Source organism: Arachis ipaensis, chromosome B02 (genome assembly GCF_000816755.2).
Source record: "Arachis ipaensis cultivar K30076 chromosome B02, Araip1.1, whole genome shotgun sequence".
In the NCBI taxonomy this organism is placed as follows: domain Eukaryota; kingdom Viridiplantae; phylum Streptophyta; class Magnoliopsida; order Fabales; family Fabaceae; genus Arachis; species Arachis ipaensis.
In genome coordinates this window covers 3,067,551-3,088,126 of record NC_029786.2, presented here as the reverse complement: position 1 = coordinate 3,088,126, position 20,576 = coordinate 3,067,551, and the positions used below count along the sequence as shown (strand labels likewise).

Genomic DNA, 20,576 nt, shown 5'->3' with positions numbered 1-20,576 from the left:
ACAGTTGTCCACCTTGAGGAGTCTTTAAGAAGCATCCGTCCAAAATAACAAACGGTCTACAGTGTTGGAAGATTTTCTTGCATGCATCAAAGGATACATACAGTCTCTGGAATACACAATAATTCATCAAGATTGGGTTTTGGATCTCCTGAGCAAAATCCAGAGACCGAATCATTTTCAGGTAAACGGATGATCCTGGATTTGCTCTTAGAAGTTCAAACAATAATCGTTAATCCTCTTATACTGCTCTCTAAATGCCCTGAATCTGGCTCAATGCCTTTTGCTTGGTTTTTACTGCCATTGATTTAGTCACAGTCAGATTCCACTTTTTGTATGCCTTTGCCACCAACTCCTTTATTTTGATTCTTGGATTAGACTCCACCTTCTTCTTAAATTGGTTGTCTAGCCATTTGGAGTTCATTATGCCAATCCTGTGTGTTTGCATGCAAGTATGTTGCAAATTTAAGCTTCTTAATTGCCATGTTGACTCCTCTCCGCCAACCCTGTGTGCATAAAGCCAAAAGAGGCACTCTTTGTGACAAACAGCCCTCTTCTAATCTGTCCTCCACCTCCTAATAACTCTCCTGAAACACCCTCGTTATGTTCCCCACTTTCCGCATTCTGAAATTCTATTTCGACCTCATCATCAATTGCTTCAGTCACATGGTCATCATCCTTTACTATCACACTCCTTTCTTGCTCTCCTTCAAATACCAACTATCTCAAGACCAGCACCATTAAGTTTCTCACTTTCAACGCCCCAATAACTCCCCCTATGTCAATATAACCAATTTTCGGAAATCCATCCGCATCCCCAATATCATAGACCACAAACAAATCACCAAACCCCACATCTCAGCTATTTTGCACATCTCAATTTCATCTGAGTCACCTTTTAACATCTTCAAGTTATTTTCAGAATCTTCTGTAGTTGGATCTTTATACCATAATGCTGCAATGTTGGACTCCAAGTATCCAAACCGTCTTAACTCTTCACAGGCCTCAACACAGAGCACCGATCGCCATCAATTTTTTCGATAATTGTAGTTTTCCCCTTCAAATACTTAAATACCCCGTTCTCATATCCGAATGCACCCCATGATGCACCCTCATGTAAAGTACACCGTCTTCTACTCAAACAACCCTATTATTATTCAACATAATACATTACTGAAACAAACAAGAAAGAAAAGAAATAGATCATCACAAACCTAGGTTTATCCACCGTCAATGCAGTCTACATTAAACCCTAAACAATTCAGATGCAGCAACATTGTTGTAAAGCTTAAACCACCCAAATGTAAGAATATTTGAGGTGAAGCGACATTGCATGGAAAGCAAGCTTACCTCAACAACGGCTATCTGCAGCGATGAAGATGAGTGACGAATGCGACATCACGCCACACCCTCGGTCAAACTCCCAACAAACAAAATGCCTTCAACCACTAGTGTAGATCATCCTCGCAGGAACACTTTTGTAGGGTTTCACGCAAATGTTTCAAAGACCAAGTGTGTTCTCAAATATTGTGAGTTATTTGAGGAAGACGAAATGATTTCACGAGAATGACATGAAAGAAAAGAAACCATAAAGAGCAAAATTGTCTTTAAAAAATATTTTTTAGCCCCAAGGATGATTTAAAACCAACTCGAACCTTAGGGACGATTTTGTATGCAAAAAAAGATTAGAGACAAAAAAAAATTTCGGCCTATTGATAAACCCCGTTTTGAGGGTTTATCTTGTGTTGAATTTAGAGTATTTTAATACCTTTTACCCACATTTATTCAATGAATTAGCTTGATTTTGTGATTGTCTCCTTATTTGTGCTTAGATGTAAAAACATGCTTTTTAGGCCTTTAACTTGATGATTTTAATCTCCCTTTGATTCCACTAGATGCCTTGATATGTTTGTGAGTGATTTCAGAGTGGAAAGGCTAGGAATGGATCAAAGGAGTGAAGAGGAAAGTATGCAAAATGGAGAAATCATGGAAAAAGCCAAAGATTTGGACTCGCCCATGGACGCGCGCGCACCAGGCGCTCACGCGCACCTTGCGAATTGGCCCATGGACGCGTACGCGTGCTGTGCGCGTACGCGTCGATGCTGATATATGATCTTTTAATGAAAACGTGCCCAGCGATTTTGAGAAGCTGTAGGGCCCAATCCCAACCAACTTTGGCGCCAAAAATGCTATTTAAAGCCAAGGATTGAAGATCAAAGGGGGATTCCATCATTACACACATTAGGATTAGTTTAGAGTTAGTTTTAGATAGAGAAGCTCTCACTTCTCTCTAGGATTAGGATTAGGATTAGGTTTAGTTCTTAGATCTAGGTTTTAATTCATCTTCTTCTACTTCTACTTCTCAATTCCTTGTTGTTGCAATCATCATTCTTCTATTCTTTTGTTGTAATTTCCTTTATGTTGTTCTTATACTTTGTTGTAGATCTACTCTTGTCTCTTCTACTTTCTTTCAATTCAATTCAAGGTAATTCATAATAATTGTGTTTCTTTTGATTGTTGTTGTTAATTCCTTTCAATAATTGTTGTTAGATTTCATTCTTGTTGTCGAATTCATGTGCTTTCCTTCTATGCCTCTTATGTGTTTGATAAAATGCTTCTTTTAGTTTTAGTGTAGATTTTGTTCCTCTTGGCCTAGGTAGAGTAATTAGTAACTCTTGAGTTATCTAATTCCTTTGTTGATTGATAATTAGAAGTTGCTAAATGATTTGAATGCCTCTAAAGCTAGTCTTTCCTCTAGGAGTTGATTAGGACTTGAGGAATCAAATTGATTCATCCACTTGACTTTCCTCCATGGTTAGAGGTTAACTAAGTGGGGGCAATGGACAATTTGTTGTCACAATTGAGGAAGATAACTAGGATAGGACTTCTAGCTCTCATATCTTGCCAAGAGCTTTGTTAGTTGTTAGTTTATTTTCTTTGCAATTTATATTTCTTGTCTAAAATCTCAAAAACCCCAAAATAACTCATAACCAATAACAAGACACTTTATTGTAATTCCTAGGGAGAACGACCCGAGGTTCAATACTTCGGTTTATAAATTTAGGGGTTTGTTACTTGTGACAAACAATCTTTTGTATGAAAGGATCATTGATTGGTTTAGAAACTATACTTGCAACGAGAATTCATTTGTGAAATTCTATACCATCAAAAATCCAATCATCACCTATACATTAAAGACCAAAATTGTACTTAACCCTATTGTTTATTTAGTTAAATTATCTATTTTTATTATGAATTAAGTTAATTACTTTATGATAGTAATTTATTTTATTTTTGAAATTTATAAAAATTAATACATAATAATTAAAATACCTTATTTTTTTATATATAATATTTTGTATTTTCATAAGAACATTTGCCTAATTTTTTAAAAAAGTACACAAATATATAATTATTAAATTTATTTTATTGAGTATATATACAAATAGGTCCCAAAAAATTTTGTATAAGACGATTTAGTCTTCGAAAATTTTTTATTATAATCAAGGTCCCAAACTTTATATAAATAAGACATTTTAGATATCTAGTTAGTCAAAGTCGTTAACTACTAACAATAAAAGTAGATATGGTCGTTAAGTTGTTGACGTGGCCATAACGTTGCCACGTATCGCCAGTCGGACTAATAGGTCTTCCAAATTAAAGGACAAAAGCGATGTCATTTTTTTTTTGATAAAATGCTGCTTTTTTACTTAAATTCTGAAATGAATGACAAAACACAAGAGTTCTTATGTGAATGCCAATGCAAAAAATTTTTGATATAAATCTGAATGCGACTGAATATGAATATTGTTGTTTTAATTTAAGTAAAAGTGCAGTGTTTTGTCCAAAAAATTTAATTTAAAGAACCTATTAATCTGATTGGCGATAACTAACATTATAGTTAGCAATTTATCGGTCACATAGTCTTTGACTGTTAGTAATTAATGGGAGCCTAATTGTTTCATAAAGTTCGAAAACCTTGATTATAAAAAAATTCCATTAGACCAAAACGTGGGATATGAAATTTTCTGGATCCTATTTGGCCGTATATACTCTATTTTATTTATTAAAAAAAATCCTAAGAACATTTGCCTAATAATTTCCTATTTCAAACCACAGGGTTTACGCACCAGTAAGCCCCCCACAAAACCACAAACCAAACGACAAACCCTGCGCCACCTCTTCCACCACCATCATGGCACGGATAGCCAGGTCCTCTGCGCCGCGCCTGCTCTACACCTTCTTCTCCTCCTCCGTGCCCCCGGCATCTCCATCGCCGTCTCCGTCTCCGGCGTCGTCCCTCCTTGCCGGTGCATTCCACCTGCGGCACTTCTCGTCGGGCAACGCTGCTCGAGCGAGGGCGGCGGCGGCGGACAAGGAGCCATGGTGGAAGGAGTCCATGGAGCGGTTACGCAGCATCGGGATCTCTGCTCACATCGACTCCGGCAAGACAACTTCGACGGAGCGAGTGCTTTTCTACACTGGTCGTATCCACGAGATCCACGAGGTTCGGGGCAGAGACGGCGTCGGCGCCAAGAAGGATTCCATGGACTTGGAGAGGGAGAACGGTATCACTATCCAGTCTGCTGCTACTTACTGCTCTTGGAAAGACTATAAGGTAATATCTCTTTCTCTGCTATTGTAATTTGTATCATTTATTAAGTTACCTTTTGATCGGATTTGTGTAATTGATGAATCTTTTTATCATCAATTCGTCTCGGGTTGGTATCCTTGCTCTCAAGTTCAAACTCCCAAACCCCCAAGAGGTTCTCTTGTACATGCATATGCTTCCAGGCATCCCTATTTTTACCTTCTGCCTCTTATGCTTTTCATTGTCTTCTGTTACTGATACAGGGAGTACAGCCACTTCTGGATGGTGAAACTTAATTATTTGCCATGTCCAATTGAAGTTAGTAGTTATGCCCTTGACCAAACAAAGAATGAGGAAAAGGTACCTGATTTGTAAGATGTTTATCTTTGTTTTGCTTTGATATTATGATCTATTTGTCATAAATTGTCAATTGGCCTCTGAATTTGCAGGCTATTTTTTAATGATGATTTATAAGTTTCTTTATATTTATAGATTAGATATATATTTGAGTGGGAGTGAAAGAAGAATATTTGGTTTGAAGAATCATACAAGAAAATATATGGAAAATAGAGTAAAACCTAGAAAAAGGGGAAAAACATCAATTAAGAACTTGGTTAATTATTCGAATAATTAAATTTTCATGGATTTTTTAAAATGTAATTACTAGTTAAACATAATCCTTAAAAAAGTTAAAAATTCTCATGTGGACATTTTCTTGCATCTATAGTAGCATTTGTAAGACTCCAGGCAGAAAAAGTAAATACAAAATGAAAAATAACATAACTTAGATTTAACCGGGATGCAAAAGTCTTCTTTTATCAAGAAAAAACAAAAAAGAAAAGAAAAGAAAAGAAAAAGAAACTTTTGTTGGGTAGGTTATAGGCTATTGTTTTTGCTATATAGCTGTCAATCCTTCTCAACAGCTGTTAAACATTCTGAATTTCTGATAATTGAGTCTTTTGTTGTTAGCAGTCTCTGCCTATTGATGTAGAGAATGAATTGCACTCAATTTTGAACTTAATCTTGTAGTAATATGTTGCCTAAGTTAGTTTTATATTGGCCTTAATACATGATTACTTGTCTAACTTTTTTCCATCCATTGGTTATTAGGAGATACTTTTACCGATGGATCAGTTAAATACACAATGACTTCCATGAATGTTCCTGAACCTGTAATGTCATTAGCTGTACAGCCAGTTTCAAAAGATTCTGGAGGGCAAGTAAGTAGTTTCTTTATGTAATACACTGACTACCCTGTCCCAGCTTATCATGTATTTGATTTTCTTGGTATATCACTTGTAGTTTCCAAAAGCTTTGAATCGCTTCTAGAAAGAGGATCCTACATTCCATGTTGGTTTAGACCCAGAGAGTGGGCAGGTAATGTTCTATTCTATTTTTCTAGATCATAAAAGTGGCAAATTTGTTGTACTTGCAATGACATAGTTTACCTTTGTTGTTAGACTATCATTTCTGGAATGGGAGAACTACATTTAGATATTTATGTTGAACGTAGTCGGAGAGAGTATAAGGTACCTATTCCTTTCCCATGCATTAATGTTAATCCTTGCTGATACTGGTTTTATATTTCCTGCTTCTGGAGTTTCATTATTATGTTCCTACTTGTTAAGGTTGATGCAACTGTTGGAAAGCCCCATGTAAACTTCAGAGAAACTGTTACACAACGTGCTGATTTTGATTATTTACACAAGAAGCAATCTGGAGGGCAACGTCAATATGGACGGGTAATCGGGTATGTATCGGTAATTTTTATATTAGTTACCATACATAAGATTTTATTTTTATTAAAATCAGATACATCAATTTTATTATGCGATTCAGCCATGATAGTATTACAATACTCATTTTATGGTAACGTAATGTTGCTTTCATACAGGGGGGCTTTAATTGGACATCCTGTCGAAAATCTTAGAGTTGTCTTGACAGATGGTGCTGCTCATGCCGTTGATTCTAGTGAACTTGCATTAAGTTGGCTTCTATCTATGCTTTCAGACAGGTTCTTTACAATTCTGCATCCATATTCATAACATTGCTCATATCATCCTGATAATATTGTCCATAGTTTTGTGCTCATAGTAATGACCATATTCTTTGATATTTGTATCAGTGCTATACAGCTTCCAGGCCATTTATATTAGAACCTGTTATGCTTGTTGAGCTGAAAGTACCAACAGAATTCCAAGGAGCTGTTGCTGATGACATTAACAAGTGGGGTTCTTATTTTATTCTATCCTTGTTTCTCTTTTCAAATGGTTTATTTATGATATTGGTTTATGATATTGGTTTATTTTATTCTATCTTTGATATTGGTTTATTTATGATATTTTTATCTATGGTATACGATGTCAGATTTTTTTTTTTTATTAAATTTTAATTTAGGTTCAGAGTTTTTAAGTCATCTTAATTAGTGGCTAGAAAAACTGACAGAATGCTTTTTGAAAAAACACAAAACCTATGCTTTGCCTCTGATACCACTTTTAGACGGTGATTATAATGTGAAAAAGGTTAATGAACTCCTCAATTTTTAGATTTATATACACTAATTAATTATTACTCATAATTATAATATATAATAAAGAAGAACATGATGAGTCCTAATTGATCTTAATTAATTCTAGTATATCCTAATCGATACATAAACACACTTTAATATAATATTAATCATAGTTATCAGAACCAAATGACCAGGTAACCCGATTACTGGATCAACCGGTAGGTTATTGGTTTACCCGGTTGATCCAGTCATAATTTAAAAAATATAAATTATATAAATAAAATTAAAATTACATACTAAGACTTAAAATGTAAGTCTTTATAAATATAATAATAATCAAATGTTAATTTTTAGACAACTAATGATGCAAAAAAAAGATAATAAATTAGTTTTTAATACAAAATACTTTCTCTACTTAAATAAACAAGAGCAAGCAAAAGATAACATAATTGATAATCAAGTCCAAGTGATCTTAAAATCGAAATTTATATCTTCATAGGACAAATTTGGAGCTTGATCAACATTTTTCTCATTTTGATTTGCATTTATATCTTTCATAAGAAACACTGCATTATGATGTTATGCAGAACATCAGAATAAGAGAAAAAAGAGTTTGAAGAGAGAGATAAAAGAAACTAGTTACGTTGTATGATAACTATGATAACTTTCAGAGAGCAACAAAAATATAAACTATGATAACTTTCAGGCAGCAACAAAAAAAAACAAGAAAATTTAAACAGAAAGAACAGGGGGAACTCATTAACAAATTCAAGGTTCATGATAATCAGTAACAAATTTCAGCAACACATTCGGTTTTCAGCAACAAAATTAAAACAGAAAGAACAGGGGGAACTCACCAAATCGGGTTGCACGAACGAATCTGACAGCGAAGGAGAAGCTGATGGCGAGGGAGAAGCTAACGGCAAGGCTCGAAGCAAGAAGACGACAACGAAGACCAGTCCACCGGGACCTGTTGCCTCTATTACTGGCGACGAAGAGCGCAGGGAAGGGAGAGATCGAGACCAGGTGCGAGACAGAGACCGTGAGAAGCAAGAAGATGACCACCACCACTACCCGAGGGACCAGATGCGGTTCCGTCTGCTTCTGCCGCCAAAGAAGCGAACATCGGGGCATGGACCGCGATGACGACCAAGGTGAGTGGACGAGGTGAGAGACTGAGAGAGGGACGAGGTGAGGCCGTGAGAGACTGAGAGTGACGACTGTCGAGGTGAGGGGAGAGACGAGAAAGGGACTACTGAGTATTGAGTTCCGACTGCCGAGCTAGAGATGGAGAGAGCGCAGAGACTGGCTGGGTTAGGGGGTTTTACTTAGACTCTCAGAGTCAAGAGTCTTAGATTTGGCATTTGGGCATAGGGTTTCATCTAAAGGGAAAGGTTAGGAGGGGGGTTATGAAAGGACGCCGTTTCAAGTATTAGGAAGAAAAAAAAATAAGAACGACCCGAATCGGGTTAAATTAACCGGCCGGGTCATTGGATTTCACGAAAACCCGTTTGGTCGAACCGGGTTCGACCGGGTCTGTTGCACAACCAGTTCAACGAGTGGCTTGGCCCGACCAAGTAACCGGGTGACCGAGTTTTCGGTCGAACCGGCCAGGTCAAGCCGGATTTGATAACTATGTCTACAATAGACCACAAATAAAGGTACAAATATCCTACATAATATAATTTGCAACATCCATGTACAGGTCTCCAATATCATTAAAAGTTTTCAACTATCGTCATTTTGATCTACATTATTACTTAATAGACCAAAAATTACAACAGGTGGATAGCTTTTTGTCATCTCCCAAAGCAATCATTCGATATTTCCTCACAACATCCTTCATTATTTTTCCTCCATCTTATGTTATATGTCCATTCCCTTTGTAGCATTTAGCAACATGATACATATATAGAGATATCTTTTAGTCATCACAATATGTTTTTAGATGCCCTTTATATCAATGCATATCTCAACTTTGTTTTCTTCCTTCTTTCTTTCTCTTTTTATTTCTTTCTCTCTTTTTGCTTAACTCATTTTCTTCCTTGACATCTTTTGATTGTAAATTATTAATTTTTTTTAATCCAAAATGGGACGAAAGTGATCCTAGAGATAGTGTTTCTTCAACTTCTCAACTTTTTCAATGAATAATAATATTCTGTGTGATCTGATATATTTCAATTAACATAGACAATAATAAAAGACAGGAATATAGTTGGTCTAACAAGCAGTCATCAATTGCTTAGCTATAAAGGAGTCTCGTTACGTGAATAAAAGATAATTGAGAATTGAAAACAATCACATGCAAGACATTTATTACATTGTATTTAATGAAGATGGATTAGTGAACCAAAATGGTAAGCAAAATCTAAGAAAACTAAGGCCTTCATTCTTCCATTTGTCTTTAATTAAATTCAAATCACAAGCAAATTAAGGTCCCAGAATGTTAGCTAGTTCATTCTTTTATAAAGTAGCAAGGTTTAATCATACACAAGCAAATTAAGCCTCTATTTGGAAAGACCACATCACACATATTAAAAAGCTCTCACTAAATTGAATAAAGTTTAATCACACTGTATTTTTATCTCATATAGGCAACCCAGAACTATCCTAATAAAAAAGATAGATAAACAAAAAAATTTAAAAATTGAACTAATCCATATTCTTAACTGATTAAGTCATCAATATTCAATAATCAATTAATCAAAAATCAAGAGATCTACAGAAAAGTAAAAGAAAAAATACGTCATCAATGTCCATTTCATTAAGCAAATTCTAGTGCCAAAGCTTTATCATTCGAGAAAATGACACAAAACAATCATACAAAATACTATAGTTTAAAAGTAAATAAATTCAATTCACAAAGGAAGAGAAAAAAAATATTTAGATAAAATCAAACAAGAGACACAAATTTAGGTTCCAAATTGAGAAATGACAACACATAGAAGATAAAGAAGGAGAATGCATACCTAATTTTCTGAAGGAAGGAGACGTTCGTTGCAGTGTTGGCAGCAGAGTTTGCAGGCAGCGGCGGAGGTTGCTAGTGGATAGAATAGCGGCGGTGTGCGTAGAGAAAGCAAAAGGTTGGAGAGGGAGTACAGAGTAGAGAGCAGCAGCGAAGAGAGGAGAAGTGAGCAGATCGGCATCAAGCTCAAAGGTTGCAGCCTCAACAGCAATAGTAACGGTGTACAATGAAGAGATCAGAGGGATGCTGGAGAAAGAAGTGGCTGCCGTTCTGGTCTATGACAGGGTGGGAGACTGAGGGGCTGTGGAAGAAGAATATTGGAGATTTGAAAGTAGTGGGTATTGTTGGTTAAGCAAAGAGAAAATAGGATGTCATAGTCGTTGGGGTATTTTTTGGGGGGTTTGTCACTCATGTATTAATTTGAAATCTTTAGATTTTTTATTTTTGTTAATTGTTTATTATTTTAACAATATTTTTTTATATTTAAAGATCAAATTAAAATTATGATTAAAAATCAAATATTTCAAATTTAAACAATAAAATTTAAGAGGCTAAATTGGAATTAATTAAAATAGTTTGAATACCTTACGAATAAATTTTGTCAAAATATGACAAATTATAGGATTGGAAATTGAGTGTGACTAACTTACATCCTATATATATATGTTATAAAAATTTGTTATAGGTGGGTATTAAACCAAGAATCTCTCACTTAGTGCAAAACCCTAAAAAATACCCTAAAAATCCTAGAAAACTCTTAAAAAATCCTAAAAAACTCTAAAGAATGATGGAAAACCCTAGAAATCCCTAAAAAATCCTAGAAAACTCTAGATAACCCTAGAAAACTTTAGAAAAACCCTAGAAAATCCTAAAAAAAATCTAAGTACCCCAACAAACCCTAGAAAACCCTAGAAAATCCAAGAAAAATCTCTAAAAAATCCTAGAAAACCCTAGAAAATCCTTAAAATCCTAAAAAACACTAGAAAAACTCTAGAAAACCCTACAAAACCCTAGAAATTTCTAGATAACCCTAGAAAACTTTAGAAAAACCCTTGAAAATCCTATAAAACAATAGAAAAATCCTAGAAAACCTTAGAAAATCCTAGAAAACCCTAAAAATCTTGAAAACCATAAAAAACCCTAAAAAATCCAAAAAATATTAGAAAATTTTAGAAAATCCTAGAAAAAACCTAGAAAACCTTAGAAAAGTCTTGAAAATCCTAGAAAACTCTAGAAAAATCCTAGAAAACTCTAAATAACCCTAAAAAATCCTCGAAAACCCTAGAAAACCCTAGATAACCTTAAAAACCATAAAAGAACCCTAGAAAAAACCATAAAAAATCCTAGAAAAATCATAAAAAACCCTAGAAAATCCTTAAAACCATAGAAAATCCTAGTGAATCCTAGAAAAAATTTAGAAAACCCTAGAAGATCCTAGAAAATCCTAAATAACCCTAAAAAATCCTAGAAAAGCCTAAAAAATTCTAGAAAAATCATAGAAAACCATAGAAAAATCTAGAAGATCATAAAAAACTGTAGAAAAACCATAGAAAATCCTAGAAGATCCTAAATAATCCTAGAAAACTGTAGAAATCCCTAGAAATCCCTAAATAACACTAGAAAATCTTTGATAACCCTAGAAAACCCTAAAAAAATCTTAGAAAATAATAGAAACCCTAAAAACCCTAGAAAAACCTAGAAAATCCAAGAAAACAATAGAAAAATTTTAGAAAACTCTAGAAAAATTTATAAAACCCTAGAAAAATCCTGAAAAATCCTAAAAACCATAAAAACACCCTTGAATGTCCTAAAAATCCTAGAAAATCCTGAAAAACCCTAGAAAAAACCTAAAAAAACACTTGAAAACTCTAAAAAACAAAAAAAAACATTAGAAAATTCTAAAAAACCCTAGATAACCCTAGAAAACCCAAGAAAAACCTTAGAAAACACTAAATAACCATAGAAAACACAAAAAACCTAAAAACCCCTAAAAAAACTGTAGAAAATTCTAAAAAAATTCCTAGGAAATCCTAGAAAATACAAAAAAACCCTAGAAAATCCTAGAAAACCCTAGATAACCCAAGAAAACCCTAGAAAAATCCTAGAAAATCCTAAAAATGCTAAACACCCTAGAAAAATCCTAGAAAATCTAAGAAAAAATCTAGAAAACCCTAGAAAATCCTAAAAAACTTTAAAAAATCCTAGAAAAAAAAATCCTAAAAAACACTAAAAAAAAATCATAGAAAACCCTAAAAATCCTAGATAGACCTAGACAAAACCTAGAAAATCCTTGAAACTCCTCAAAAACCTAAGGAAATCCTAAAAAACCTAGAAAACACTAGAAAAACCCTAACAAACCCTAAAAACCATGAAAAAACGTCAAGAAAATCCTAAAAACCCTAGAAAATTCTAGAAAAAACCTAGAAAACCCTAGATAACCATAAAAAACTCTAGAAAACCCTAGTAAAACCCTATAAAAACCCTAGATAATACTAGAGAACCCTAGAAAACCTTAGATAACCCTAGAAAATCCTAGAAAAATCCTAAAAAACGATAGAAAAACCTAGAAAACTCTAAAAAACCCTACATAATATCATTTGCAACATCCATGTACAGGTCTCCAACATTAATTAAAAGTTTTCACTATCGTATTTTAATCAACATTATTACTTAATAGACCAAAAATTACAGCAGGTGGATAGCTTTTTATCATCTTCTGAAGCAATCACTCAATATTTTCTCACAACATCCTTCATTATTTTCCTTCCATCTTTCGTTATATGTCCATTCCCTTTGTAGCATTTAGCAACATGATACATATATAGAGATATCTTTTAATTTAATCATCACAATGTGTTTTTAGATTCCCTTTATATAAATGAATATCTCAACTTTTCTTTCTTCCTTCTTTCTTCAACTTCTCAACTTTTTTCAATGGATAATAATATTATGTGTGATCTGATATATTTCAATTAACAAATTAACATAGACAATAATAAAAGACAGGAATATAGTTGGTCTAACAAGCAGTCATCAATTGCATAGCTATAAAAGAGTCTCATTACGTGAATAAAAGATAAATTGAGAATTGAAAACAATCATATGCAAGACACTTATTACATTGTATTTAATGAAGATGGATTAGTGAACCAAAATGGTAAGCAAAATCGAAGCAAACTAAGGCCTTCATTCTTCCATTTGTCTTTAATTAAATTCAAATCACAAGCAAATTAAGGCCCCAGAATGTTAGCTAGTTCATTCTTTTATAATGCAGCAAGGTTTAATCATACACAAGCAAATTAAGCCTCTATTTGGAAAGAAAACATCACACATATTAAAAAGCTCTCACTAAATTGAATAAAGTTTAATCACACTGTATTTTTATCTCATATAGAGGCAACTCAGAACTATCCTAATAAAAAAGATAGATAAACAAAGAAATTTAAAAATTGAACTAATCCATATTCTTAACTCATCAAGTCATCAATATTCAATAATCAATTAATCAAAAATCAAGAGATGCACAGAAAAGTAGAAGAAAAAATACGTCATCAATGTCCATTTCGTTAAGCAAATTCTAGTGCCAAAGCTCTATCATTCGAGAAAATGACACAAAACAATCATACACAATACCATAGTTTAAAAATAAATAAATTCAATTCAAAGAGGAAGAGGAAAAAAATATTTAGATAAAATCAAACAAGAGACACAAATTTAGGTTCCAAATTGAGAAATGAAAACAAATAGAAGATAAAGAAGGAGAACGCATACCTAATTTTCTGAAGTAAGGAGACATTTGTTGCAATGCTGGCAGCAGAGTTTGCAGGAGGCGGCGGAGGCTGCTAGTGGATAGAATAGCGGCAGTGTGCGTAGAGAAAGCAAAAGGTTGGAGAGGGAATACAGAGTAGAGAGCACAGCAACAGCGAAGAGATGAGAAGTGAGCAGATCGGCATCGAGCTCAAAGGTTGCAGCCTCAACAGCAATAGTAATGGTGTACAATGAAGAGATCAGAGGGATGCTGGAGAAAGAAGTGGCTGCCGTTCTGGTCTATGACAGGGTGGGAGACTGAGGGGCTGTGGAAGAAGAATATTGGAGATTTGAAAGTAGTGGGTATTGTTGGGTAAGCAAAGAGAAAATGGGATGTCATAGTCGTTGAGGTATTTTTTGGGGAGTTTGTCACTCATGTATTAATTTGAAATCTTTAGATTTTTCATTTTTGTTAATAGTTTATTAGTTTAACAATATTTCTTTATATTTAAAGATCAAATTAAAATTATGATTAAAAATCAAATATTTCAAATTTAAACAATAAAATTTAAGAGGCTAAATTGGAATAAATTAAAATAGTTTGAATACCTTACGAATAAACTATGTCAAAATATGACAAATTAGAGGATTGGAAATTGAGTGTGACTAACTTACATCCTATATATGTATATGTTATAAAGATATGTTATAGGTGGGTATTAAACCAAGGATCTCTCACTTAGAGCAAAACCCTAAAAAATACCCTAGAAAATCCTAAAAACTCCTAGAAAACCCTAAAAACCCCTAAAAAATCTTGGAAAATCCTAGAAAACTTTAAAAAATCCTAGAAAACCCTAGATAACCCTAGAAAACTTTAAAAAAACCCTAGAAAACTCTAAAAAAACCTAAGTACCTAACAAACCCTAGAAAACCCTAGAAAATCCAAGAAAAATCCTAAAAAATCCTAGAAAACCCTAGATAATCCTGGAAAATCCTAGAAAATCCTAAAAATCCTAAAAAACATTAGAAAAATCCTAGAAAACCCTAGAAAACCTTAGATAACCCTAGAAAATTTTGGAAAAACACTTGAAAACCCTAGAAAATAATAGAAAAATCCTAGAAAACCTTAGAAAAATCTAGAAAATCCTGGAAAAACCCTAAAAATCCCTCTAGTCGATGAAAAATGCGAGGAAGGAAGAGAAGCAAACATCTTGCTGGCACTGGACTCTGTTTTCGAAGGAGGGGAGCTTCTAAAGCGTACAAGAAAAGGTATCCTCAAAATATTTATAGCAATTGAAGTAAATTAAAACAAATGGCAAATGCACATAGAAGTTTATATTTATAACACAAAGTATCCCTTTCTTTCTGAATGTCAAATGCAGGAGATCTTCACTTGAAGCAAGTATCTTTCAATATGAATTCAAATTTACAGGTAATTGCTAGAACACACTCAAAAATCCATCAACAAATAATAGGCATAGAAGATAATCATAACCACTGATTTTGTTGATATCTCCAATTAAATAGTTACATGGAATATTCTAACAAAATTACAACAGGTTATAGCAAAAATGAAGAGCAAGCACATGGCAGGAACATTCACCAAAAAGAAGAAATGTAAGCTCAAAGTTTCATTCATAACTATTCTTTTCCACAATCTGAAAACCAATGCTTTAAGGTATGGCCTATAAAATCGCAGGTATAGTCACCGGAGTCTGCAGTGATGTCCAAGCTTGGCCGGGAAGAGAGAAGGAAGACTAAATAGAAAAGAGGGCATATTTCGGAATTAAAACTGCAGAAAGGATAATAGAGTTTGAATGTGAGAGTAAAAGAGATAAACAGTTCTGGCTTGATGGGATTCAGTATATGTTGAATTGCCATGCCAAAGCGGCATAAATATAAACAGAAAATAAGAAAAAATTAAAATGGCTGATATGGGGTTGCTTTTTCTACTTCTCTTTTACTTTTACTTTGTGAGATGCTTATAAAGATGTACATTTGATAGAATAACTGTAAGATTTCGCCAAGGACATTGATAGAGTACAATGATTTCAATGAAGAGGCATAGGATCTAGAACCGTTACATTGTCACTCTAATTCCTTAAGGAAATCAGCATTATCAACAAAAGCCTACATAATTAATACACAAGTCAAACTTTAAAATACAATAAGATGGTATCATTCTATGCCAAAGTCTCGGGTAAAAATGAAAGGAGAACTCAGATGATAGGTATAGAGAAAAAGCAGTAGTGGTAAATAGTATTTTGAGTTATGTTAGGTGTACATATCTTGCATCGCAAGTCATCTGACTCACCCCGTTCAACCGTGGATAGTGTGAGTCGGCATGGTGTTTAAAATAAAATATATTTGCCTAGTATTTCTCACGTTATTTCACATATGATTCATTCCTCTCTAATTACATATCATACACAAACCACCCATGAATTCATCAACATAGTTGACCTGGTTGAAGTCTTAGAAGAAGCACATAATAAATCCCATACAATCAAATAGATGGAAAGGTTATGCATACCAATTTCCAACCATCAGGGTCCAAGCAAACTGCTATCTTGGTGTTGATACCTGGCAGCGGCCCAGGTTCACGGATAATCTTGCCTCCACACAGTTTGATTGCTTCTGCACTCTTATACACATCATTTGTGCCTATTTCAATCTGTGCAACACATAAATGAGTTACATTCTAACAGTAAGATATAGAAAATAGACACGGAGAACAACACAAAAATCAATAAAACCACTTTCAAAATGGAAAATAAATAGTATCTACCTGTCCATAGCCATTTCCTTTGTCATAATTAGTGATTCCGTAGATATATGTAAGTTCTAGAACAGTGTTCTTATCTTCAGGACCATACCCCATTGTGGCAACTGTATTCTGTAAACCAATCAGAATCAATGACAATTGATAGCTAAAAATCAATAAAATCATGTTTTTGGTTTTTACTTTTTTTCTTCACAAAATCTAATAAGCAAAGATTACTGAAAATGAAAACAGAAACCAAACAAGCCAACTTGCACATGATATTAATAATTTCCACCTGCATAAGTTTACCTTGTGCTCAGGATTGTCTTTCCTACGCAGAAGTTGCATGCCAATAGCCTTTTGAAATCCATAAAAACAAGGAAAAATATTAATACATGAAAGAAAGATGGAATTCACTTCATGAAAGAACCTTTCACATTTTCATCCTAACAGGAGTAGAAAACACTCACTTTCTGATAGAAGATTATGGCACGGTCAAGATCGCCTACACACAAGAAACATGAGAAGCACAAACTATTTTATGCTAAACAAAAGTTTGTATCTTGCACATCTAAACTCACTGTAGGTAAGTTCAACTGTAAAATTGGAATCTTCAGGGCCATATCCAAGAAAAGGATTTGTGTATCTTTCTTCAGGTATATCACGTTTTCTCAACAGCTTCATGCCAAGGCACTCAGTGTAAAACCTAAATATATATACACATTCCAAAAATGTAATCAAGATTCAAGAATATAGTATAATAATTGCATTAATTTAGGGCAATTGAAGCATCATAGGTAGCATTTTTTGTAGTCTTATCCAAGTCCCCAACACGGTACACAACATGTAAGAATCTTCTATTGTCATTTTTGACCCATTCAAACAAGTTTTGCTCTGGTTGAATTAGATTCTTTGCTACATTAGCCTCTGCTACTCTAAATAATTCTGAACCTTTTACACCAAATAACAGAGATTGGGACTGTGGAATAGCTGAACAAATTGCCATAACAATTCTGTTAATGTAAACAGAGTGATAATATAATTAATTAACTCTAAGTATCAAATGGATAATAATAAAGCTGATGTGAATGGAGGTTAATTACAGAAAGGACCAGAAAGAAGGTGAAAGAGAGCAAGTCTTCTAGAAGGGTTAGGGTTGTAAGAGGAAATGCATATAGTGATAGAAGGGAAACTGAAAGAACAAGTTGTTGATAACATTAAGGATGAGGTCATGGCCATTACCATTGCCATTTGGCAATGCTGCAAATTGCTAATGATGCTGGTTGCCTTGTTCTCTTCTTCTCGACTACCTAAACCAAACAGCTCTATCCACCATTCATCATGCATGGACAGTAATTATTGTTAACGGGCTTTTATTAGATTGGGCTTTAGCCCATTGTAACTACATCGTTTCGTAGAGTTTGGGCTTTTATTTATCATTGAGTCTGCTCGTTTTAATTTTCTTTCATCAATTCATTCGACAAAACCTTTGTATAAAAATTCAGTCTTAAATTTCCAAATTACGCATATTTATTATTTACCATCGTGATTTTGTTAGTATACAATACGTGTTGAATCTCAAGAAGGAAGAAAAACATATTGACAAATTGAACCACTAGTTTTGTTAGTATTTGATGATTATTTTAACTTTTAGAAAAAAAAAAGGGTATCGTTGGCATGAATTTTGAGTTGTAAAATGCATGCTCCTACAATCTATGTACAAAACAAAACCACATGGTAAAATATAATGATGTGGTTCTTTTTAGAATAACAAAAGAAGTTTATGCAAGAATTGGCCTAGTTTATTACCATTGCAACTTGGGGGTAGATGGGGGAAGAAGGTTGAAGATACAGACTAAAAACAAGGATTGAAGATGTATAATTTTTAAGGTAAAGTATATTTTTTATTCTTGAAATTTGTTAAAAATTTTAAAAATATTCTTAAGTTTTAATTTGTTTCAATTTTATCTTTAATTTTTTCGATTTGCATCAATTTTATCCTTATTTTCAAATTTTCTGATCAAACTATGGTCAACACTATTTTTTTTTTCAATTTTACCCTTCAAAATCTATTTACTTTCATCATTTCCAAAATATTATTTTCTCTCTCTTCCAAATACCCCATCACCAAACCCCTTACCACTACCGCCACTATTATCATCATATCTTCCCCTTAATCTTATTTCTAAACAGAATAAAGAAAAGAAATCGAAAAATCTCAATAAACTGATTCAAAAAAATAAAAATGGCAGAAGATTATAACCTTTATAATCAAGAACAAGAACAACAACAACAACCCACCAAGTTGCTCCAATTCAGAGACTCACTTCAACCCGAGTTGCATAGCCATAAAAGAGTCTCATTACATGAATAAAAGACAAATTGAGAATTGTAAATAATCATATGCAAGACACTTATTACATTGTATTTAATGAAGATGGATTAGTGAACCTGAATGGTAAGCAAAACCGAAGCAAACTAAGGCCTTCATTCTTCCATTTGTCTTTAATTAAATTCAAATGACAAGCAAATTAAGGCCCCAGAATGTTAACTAGTTCATTCTTTTATAAAGCAGCAAGGTTTAATCATACACAAGCAAATTAAGCCTCTATTTGGGAAGAACACATCACAAATATTAAAAAGCTCTCACTGAATTGAATAAAGTTTAATCGCACTGTATTTTCATCTCATAACGAGGCAACCCAGAACTAATCTAATAAAAAAGATAGATGAACAAAGAAATTTAAAAATTGAACTAATCCATATTCTTAACTGATCAAGTCATCAATATTCAATAATCAATTAAATCAAAAATCAAGAGATGCACAGAAAAGTAGAAGAAGAAACACGCCATCAATGTCCATTCCATTAAGCAAATTCTAGTGCCAAAGTTCTATCATTCCAGAAAATGACACAAAACAATCATACAAAATACAATAGTTTAAAAATAAATAAATTCAATTCACAGAGGAAGAGAAAAAAAATATTTAGATAAAATAAAACAAGAGACATAAATTTAGGTTCCAAAATGAGAAATGACAACAAATAGAAGATGAAGAAGGAGAACACATACCTAATTTTTTGAAGGAAGGAGACGTTCGTTGTAGTGCTGGCAGCACAGTTTGCAGGCGGCGGCGGAGGCTGCTAATGGATAAAACAGCGGCGGTGCGCGTAGAGAAAGCAAAAGGTTAGAGAGAGAGTACAGAGTAGAGAGCACAACAGCAGCGGAGAGAGGAGAGGAGAGCAGATCGGCATCGAGCTCAAAGGTTGCAGCGTCAACAGTAACAACAACGGTGTACAATGAAGAAATTGGAGGGATGCTGGAGAAAGAAGTGGCTGCCGTTCTGGTTTATGACAGAGCGAGAGACTCAAGGACTGTGGAAGAAGAAGATTGGGGATTTGAAAGTAGTGGGTATTGTTGGATAAGCAAAGAGAAAATGGGATGTCTAGTTGTTGGGGTATTTTTTGGGGGGTTTGTCACTCATGTATTAATTTGAAATTTTTAGATTTTTTATTTTTGTTAATAGTTTATTAGTTTAACAATATTTCTTTATATTTAAAGATAAAACTAAAATTATGATTAAAAATCAAATATTTAAAATTTAAACAATAAAATTTAAGAGACTAAATTGGAATAATTTAAAATAGTTTAAATATTTTAATAATAAACTATGTCAAAATATGAGAAATTAGAGGAGGAGAGATTGAGTGTGACTAACTTACATCCTATATATGTATATTTTATAAAAATATGTTATAGGTGGGTATTAAACCAAGGACCTCTCACTTAGTGCAAAACTCTAGAAATACCCTAGAAAATCCTAAAAAAATTTTAGAAAACTCTAAAAAACCCTAAAAAATCATGAAAAATCCTAGAAAACCCTACATAACCCTAGAAAACTTTAGAAAAATACTAGAAAACCCTAGAAAAACCCTAGAAAACAATAGAAAAAACCTAGAAAAATCTAGAAAATCCTAGAAAACCCCTAAAAAAATTCTA

The 20,576-nt window shown here is 33.5% G+C and overlaps 1 long non-coding RNA gene and 2 pseudogenes across 1 annotated transcript; 2 read left to right on the top strand and 1 right to left on the bottom strand.

Annotated features, from left to right (window-relative positions):
* Positions 4,193-7,000, top strand: LOC107626622 (annotated as a pseudogene).
* Positions 14,938-15,883, top strand: LOC107626621. The gene is made up of 4 exons (XR_002356903.1): positions 14,938-15,081; positions 15,195-15,244; positions 15,372-15,429; positions 15,512-15,883. It is a non-coding gene; the product is annotated as an uncharacterized LOC107626621 (long non-coding RNA).
* LOC107626620 lies at positions 15,901-17,931 on the bottom strand (annotated as a pseudogene).